Source organism: Talpa occidentalis, unplaced genomic scaffold (genome assembly GCF_014898055.3).
Source record: "Talpa occidentalis isolate TD23 unplaced genomic scaffold, MPIMG_talOcc4v2.1 talOcc4.11, whole genome shotgun sequence".
In the NCBI taxonomy this organism is placed as follows: domain Eukaryota; kingdom Metazoa; phylum Chordata; class Mammalia; order Eulipotyphla; family Talpidae; genus Talpa; species Talpa occidentalis.
Window position 1 is genome coordinate 66,846,939 of NW_023601104.1, and position 8,094 is coordinate 66,855,032.

The 8,094-nt window shown below is 41.5% G+C and overlaps 1 protein-coding gene across 1 annotated transcript in view; it reads right to left on the reverse strand.

Annotated features, from left to right (window-relative positions):
* SLC35F4 (solute carrier family 35 member F4) overlaps window positions 1–6,886 on the reverse strand; it is a 219,531-nt gene extending 212,645 nt beyond the window's left edge. The window contains exons 1-2 of the mRNA XM_054690678.1: window positions 6,866–6,886; window positions 3,994–4,204 (exon numbers count right to left, since the gene is read on the reverse strand). The gene's annotated coding sequence lies outside the window, so the exon portion shown is untranslated. The remainder of the gene's footprint in view (window positions 1–3,993; window positions 4,205–6,865) is intronic.
* Between the last annotated feature and the right edge of the window lie 1,208 nt (window positions 6,887–8,094).

Below are 8,094 nucleotides of genomic sequence, written 5' to 3' on the forward strand. Positions count from 1 at the left end.
ATCGGAGAACTTAGATGGGAGACTGATGAAGAAAAGTTTATCACCATCTTTGAAACATAAAGTGTGTCTAATTTAAGAAGGGTGTTTGATAAAATACATGGCTATATCAGGATTTCAATTTGAGGAAACCATTAACCAAGAGACTGCTAATAATTTGAAGCATCTGCTCCTTGCTGTTGGGCACTCTATTAGATGCATACCTGCCTAACTTGCAGAAACATTCTGCAATGCTATGAAGGGTGCTGGGACAGATGATCACACCCTCACCATATTGTGGTTTCCACAAGTGAGACTGACCTGTTTAACAAAAGAAAGGAATTTAGGAAGAATTTTACTACCTCTCTGTATTCTGTGGTTGAGAGTAATACTTCTGGGGATTTTAAGAAAGCCCTTCTGTTGCTCTCTGATGGTGAACATGACTAAACAACCCCTGGAGAAAGATCCCAATTCTACCTGCCACCACTGCCCTGGTCCTGTAGCACACCTCAATGCTTGACACATTCATTGTCTTACTTATACTAGCATGTAAATGACTAAGATGCTGTAAAAGAAAATAGTGGTGCTTCTTTCTGATCTCCATTAAGATCTTCTTCTTTGACTACAGTTGTAATTAAGTATACTTATATTACTAAAACTATAAGTCTAGGTATATATATATATATATTAAGAGAACAGACTCTTGGTCTGAGGAGCCATGTCTCCTGTAAGCGCACAGCCATGGCAGTCTACATCTTGTATGACCTCACTGCCTGAGGGGTGGTATCTCCCTTGAGCTCACCAGCAGCGTATTTCAGTCAGTCTGCCTGTTCTGTTCCCCACTCTGTCTCTGGTGAATCCTCTCACCCTCCCACGCCTCTGGCCTGTACCCCAGCTCTCATATAAAAATAAATAAATCTTAAAAAAAAAAAGCATTTGGCAGTACTAGAACTCTATTTAATAGCTTTAAAAATTGTTTTACATAGTATCTATTGAATTAGACCAGTTTACTTCAAATATATGATTTTTATTTTAAAATATGTTTTTTAATTCTCTATAAAGAAGTTTTAAATGTTTTCAAATAATCTCTAAGAAATATATAGTTTTGTTTAAATTGTCTCTTTTACTGAGTAAAAGTAAGCTACTATCTTATATGACTAGCTCAAGTATGTTTCACTTTTGATTTGTATTTGCTTAGTTTTAGTTATAGCTAAGTTCCTTCTCTGTGCAGATGATGTGTGTACCATTCATTGTTGGAAACTAAAATTTTGTGGCTGTTGAGTTTAACATTTATTGAGTAAGTAGGGTTTTTGTGTGTGAAAAAAATAAAGAAAATTGTTAAGTATTCAAAACCCAAAATGTGATTGTTAAAGGATTATGACTAACCTCTCACTTTCCAAATCATAAAATACAGTTTCATGATCTTTAGATGAGCACACACACACATGTACACTTACACACACACGCACACACACTTGCATGCACCGGTGCACAAGATAGCCTAAAACCCATTTTAGCTCTTTAATTCTCCAGTGTGACTAGACTTTTATTGTGCACTGTGCTGGAGAGTGCTGCCTACCTACACAGGATTCTCTTCAGCAATTGCAATTATCTCTTTCCTAGTGAATATGATGCAGTCTGACTAAAGGTCTCTAATTCTTCTTGCTCCCCGTGTTCTCATAAATAATAAAACAGGACTCCATGACAACGAGTACATAAAAAAAAATTGTAACATCTCAAAATATTCGTAAAGTCTTTAGATTATTAAGCTAATAAAGCACCCTAGGCACATAGTTATGTGGGTATAAGTAATGCTGGGTTCTATGTAGCAGAACCAAGTGCTTAGACCATCCGTGCCTGGATAGTCATTACAAATGCTCCTGTCTCTGACTAGTGCTACCTATCCTCCAGCTATTTCAAAAGGAATTACACCTCTGAGAAGACTCTCTTCCCAAAGGGAACAGATATTTTTCCCATCACACTCTTTCTATACCATGTGGTCTGTTCTACACTGTATGCCTGAAAGTTACCAACTGCATTTCATTTACCACTGTATGGTCAGAGGTGCTCAGAGAGCTCGGCACAGGCCAGACATAAAAGAACATATAGGGACTGAAGGAGTCATTGTAATAAATAAGACCTTTAATAGGGAGATTAAGACCACTTTCTTGAAGAGGTGAGGCACAAACACTCACTCAGGGTAGGCTAACTTGTCTCAAGACCGGAAATATAACAGCTTTCCCAGGGCTAAGTTTATAAATGAGGAAGCAAGCTAGGGCGCCTAAGTGGACAGTTCAAAGATCCTCAGGCAAGCTGGCGGCAGGTCTCCCATTTTCAGCACATCCTCCTTTTCCTGACAATGCTCATGCCACCGCTTCCTGTCTGGCTTTCTGACTGCTCCCAATCTATAAGCAGGTAAATCTACCATCATCCCTGTCTCTCCCCACATTCTCCCCAGAGGATGGATCTTTCTTCCTCTTCTTTCTGTTTTTCCCAGGCTGAACCCTGAACTCTGCAGACAGAACAGATGTCCATCAAGGTGTCTGTTAAATGGAAACTCAATGACTTTTTAATGGAGTCTGAGTTATAGTTCTGTTAAATCAGTGCTAGCTTATCCAATTATGCATCTATTCAAGTTGAACTAATATCCCTTATCTTTTGGATGGTAGAGAGGGAGATAAATTAATAAATATCTTTGGGTATTAGTAACTTAATAAATCATATATTTTCTTTCTATGGGGTTAATATTTTTAAATTCACTGCCATAAAAGCATGGATGGTTTTAACAAATCTTTGGCAATTATAAATAGGAAGTTTGAATCTATTCTTTTTTTTTTAAAGATTCTATTTATTTATACAAGAACTGGAGTATAGTTCAAAGGTGCAGAAGGGTGAGAGAATTCACCAGAGACAGAGCTGGGAGCAGAACAGGCAGATAGACCGAAGTCACTGCTGAGGGGAGCAGCAGGCGAGGGAGGAGAGGTCTGCTGTGCCATGTGGGTTTCTCCCTGGCTGGCCGGGAATTGAACTCACGCTGCAGAGGCTGTGAACAGCTTCACAGTGCAGTGCTCAACCCACTGCGCCACCATGGAGGCCCCTGAATCTATTCTTTTATGTGTAATCTTCTACTATATTGTCCAAGAAACTTGTTTACTTGTTTATTAATTGCTTTGGGTTAAAAACAACAACAATACACCATGCAGAAGGAGGTGAGTATATGTTACTTTTTCCATTTCTTTAATTCTCTTCCTTTTTTCTTCCTACTCTACACTGAAGTCCACTAGTACCCACATTATCTAGTAAGTGATGCAGTAATGCCAAAATTGTGCTTCTACTGACTAGTGTTTACTACATGCCAAACAAGCTTAAACCTTATAGCTTAAAATAAAACTATTTATTACTTCTCATGACCTATTGGTCATCTGGGTGACTCTACTGATCTGGCCAGGCTTGGCTGATCTTGCCTGGGCTCACTATCCTTCTGTGGTCAGCAGATGGATCAGCTGAGTACTGATTAGCACTGCATATGCTAAGATAGTCTCTTACACACATGCAGTGGAGACTAAGATGACTGGATAATGCCTTGTTGTCCAACAAGATTGTCCAGGCTTATTTGAAACAGCGGTTAAGTCCCAAGAGTAAGAGTCAAACATGCAAGGCCTCTTGAGGCCCAAATTTAGTTCTTGCACTATATTGCTTCTGTCATATTTTATTGGACAAAGCAAGTTATAAGTCTAGCCCAAATTCAAGAGATGAAGAAATAGATTCTGCCCCTTAATAGGATTGATGTGAAAAAATGTGGCCCTTTTTGGACTATACCACCTCCACCACTGTAATCAATGCCACTGTTGCAAAGCAGATTGATCAGAGATGTGATGAGAATACATTCAGCAGAATGTATCCTTTAATAGAATTCCTTGATTCCAGATTAGCAAAGCAGTCTTCCAACCATGGGGTTAAGAGAGGCAATAGGGAAGGGACTTTATCATTAATTAGAATCTGGCATTAAAAGGTTACCTGCAATGATGAGATTTTTGTCTGAATAGAAGCAGCAGCTTTTTGCATGACATATAATTCCAAACCTTCTGACTTCAAAATGGGAGCAAGAAGTCGGACTCCCACACAAGCTGGGTCTGCATAATGTTGGTACAATCAGACACAGAACAAAGAGGAGCAGTGGGTTTGACTCAGCAGGGCTGTTGCTACAACCAAGACAAAAAGTAGGGACCTGGAAAATAAAGGAATTCACTGTGATCACCCCCTGTGGGGGCATTTATTGCACAGTATAGGGAAGATCTGATTGACTTCCCTCCCCCACTGGATCTCCAGTTTTTTTAGGACACGAATAAATGTTTTAAACCTACCTTTCTAATATAATACAGAGCTTAGTTGTTGAGAAAAAGGAGAGAGGGAGAGAGTTATTTCTGTGACTCAGAAAAAGGCTAATCCAATATAACAACATTTATATTTTTAAAATGAATCTTTGCAAATACTCAAAGATTTTTTTCCATAAGAAAAATTATAGAAGAACTAAATGAAGATTGGTTACTCTTGGCAAAACCAAAATGCATTACTACTCAGCTTAAATCAGAAGGAAGAAATTGGTGATGCTCAAGTTAAAATTCAGAGGAAGACAGAGAGGCATGTTTTTACTTGATAAGTAAAGAAAAACCCTTAGACTTTCAAAAGCTTTGAATTTTCACCATTAGTGGCCTCCCTGGTGGCGCAAGGGGTTAAGCACCTCACTATGAAGCAATCCGCAGCCTCTGCAGCATGAGTTCGATCCCCAGCCGGCCAGGGAGCAACCCACATGGCGCAGCGACTCTCCTGACTCGCTTGCTGCTCCCCTCAGCAGTGTACTTCGGTCAATCTGCCTGTTCTGTTCCCCACTCTGTCTCTGGTGAATCCTCTCACCCCCTGCGCATCTCTGGCCTGTATCCCAGCTCTTGTGTACATAAATAAATAAATCTTCTAAAAGAATTTTTTTTCACCGTTAAATGCTTAACAGTATAGATCCACTATTAATATCCTAAATGTCTGGCACTAAGATTCAAAAGTTCTTTTCATATTATTATAATTATTTATACTCAATCTAATTCCAAAAAGGAATTGAAGTAGCTTATAAAGATACTACATTGTGACATTTAAGGTAATAATAAAATAAGCAAGTAGGAATTGGGGGAAAAGTAAAATTAAAAATAGAAACCAGAAATGAAGCCATAATGAGGCCAATAAATGCCATGAGGGCCAGGCATTTTGCTAGCAGCGGCAGTATTTTGGTGTGGGGCCTCCTAAACACCCACCAAAGAGGACCTTGTGGTCACTAATAGTACTCCTCATAGTTCGAAAGCAAAATAGTGTCAGGAAAAGCACAAGTCATTACTGGTATACGCCCTGAGAAGCATGTTCCTAAAGAGGATCCCATAGGAACACACAAAAAATACAGCCTAGTGGCAGAATATAAATGCACCAATGAGTAAAATCATATCGATAACGCCCTTCAAAAATCCCTGCCCTTTCATCATTCTTAACTAATCCAAAACCAAAGTTAGATAATCATGGCTATCTGTGCTTTGGGAAGTCTGAGTAAATACTGATTTTCTCAAGGGAGAATCTGGTAAATATCACCAAACTATATAGTATATAGTTCCCATTAGGTCTTTTTCTCTTTTTCAATGCCCGCATTCAGGTGACCCTTCTTTGATCTTGGATTACTACACAAGTCTTCTAAATACCTTCCTCTATTCTAATCCGATGTGCAAAAGCACAGCCAATCTGCTTTCTGTAGAACAAATATCTACTTAAAACATCTGCGTGTGTCCTCCCTGGTGGCGCAAGGGTTAAGCACCACACTATGAAGCAATTCGCAACCTCTGCAGCACCACAAGTTCGATCCCCAGCCAGCCAGGGAGCAACTCACATGGCGAGGCAGACCTCTCCTGTCTCACCCACTGCTCCCCTTGGCAATGTATTTCGGTCAGTCTGCCTGTTGTGTTCCCCGCTCTGTCTCTGGTGGATCCTCTCAACTTCTGTATCTCTGGCCTGTGCCTGGGCTCTTGTATGCGTAAATGAATAGGTTTTTAAAAAATAAATATATAAAAAACAAAACATCTGTATGGTGGGCCTCCCCAGTGGCCTAGGGGTTAAGTCTCAGTGTGATCATCCCTACCGTCTGCTTTAGTTCAATCCTTGGCCAGGAAACTAACCCACATGATGCAAACCTCCCCAGTCTCACCTGCTGCTCCCCACAGCAGTGTGTTTCAGTAGATCTGTCTGTTCTGCCCCTACTCTGTCTCTGGTGAATCCTCTTACCCACCACTTCTCTGGCCTACACCCTCATTCTTCTATACACACACACACACACACACACACACACACACACAATGTAAAATATACATTAAAAAAAAATCTGTATGACTCAATAGGGCATTAAGCAGGAATTCTACACTCTAGTAACTGGAAACAAACTGGCCTCCATCTACATCTCCAGCCTCTGACTGTTCCCTCATTCCAGCTGTCTCCAACTATTAGCACACAGCCAAGGAGTACCCAGGGACCCCCCCCCCCACCCCACAAACTGGCACACTTTAAAGGGATCTGGCCATCTATGTGCACAAAGGCAAAGGAGACACTTAGTGTAAAAGGATGCTAATAGTATTAGTGTGCATGGAGGAAGAAGAAAGGATCAAAGTTTTCTAATAAGATACTCAAGATTACCCATCCTTATATAGGCCCAAAAGCTTGCCACAATCTAAGGCACCTTCCTGTGGGGAACCACAGGAAATTGTTCTGAAGCAGGTCCAGAGGGCTGGAGCAAAAGGAACAAAATCAAAGTAAAAATCAACACAACAGCTGCTCCTGTCAGCGCCCCCAGGCATCTCTCACCTACCTGTGTCTCTTTCAAGTGTCTTTGCTTGTCTCTCCTCTATGTGTCTCCTTCCCAGCAGTACCAGGGTGCAAGCAGGGCTGCACGAGTGAGAGCATTTTTTCTTCTTCCCTCCAGAGCCCTTCTCCTTCCATGTTATGTTAACTTGACCTGACCCCCTCAGCATCACCCTTAGTTAAGTGGGGGTGGGGAACATGGTACCTCCCCCTTTTATGGAGATGTCTCTGTAACACAGTGAGCTTCTTTAAGAACTTTGAGCGGGGCCTCCCTGGTGGTGCAAGGGGTAAATGCAGCACTCTGAAGCTGTCTGCAGCCACTGCAGCACCAGTTCAATCCCCGGCCAGGAAGGTGGCCCACATGGCACAGCAGACCTCTCCTGACTCACCCGCTGCCCCCCTCAGCAGTGTATTTCAGTCAGTCTGCCTGTTCTGCTCCCCACTCTGTCTCTGGTGAATCCTCTTACACCCCCGCATCTCTGGCCTGCATCCCAGCTCTTGTATGGATAAGTAAATAAATCTTTAAAAAAAAAAAAAAAAACTTCTTTGAGAAAGTCACACTCTCCTCTCACCTTGGAAACTTGAAAAGTACTGTTCCCTCTATCTGCACCCTCCTCCCCCATCCTTGGCCCTCTCTGCATATATCTGGGACTTTTCCTTCATGTCTCAAGCCTCCTCAGGAAGGCCCTCTGTACTGTCTCCTTCACTAGAATGCAAGCTGCATAAGGGCAGCTCAGGCTCTGCTTTTCGCACCACCGCACTCCCAAAGCCTCACATAGTGCCAGGCACAGAGTAGGTGTTTAATAGATATTTTCAGAATAAATTGATTGATATTTTGATTAATATTGTATTTCTCATCTATATTTGGCCTTCACCCACAGCTCCTGGCTCAGTGTTGCAGAGTTAAAGGTGCCTCTTTTTATGTTAATGAAGGTAACTTTAGGGAAATCTCTAAGAAGGAGTGCTGGTGGCCAGAGAAACAGTCAAGAATGGAGGGTGGGGCTTCCATTCCTCTCTGATTTCCTGGAGGGGAAAGGGGCTACAAGTGTAATTCATTTGCCAATAACCAAAGATTTAATCACTCATGCCTGTGTACGGAAGCCTCCATAGAAGAGATTTGGGGAGAATGGTGTTCCTGGAGAGGACATGGAAGCTTCCTGTCTTTTCTCCATACCTTGCACTGTGCATCTCTTCCATCTGGCTATTTATTCAATTCAACACTTTACTATTTTCTGT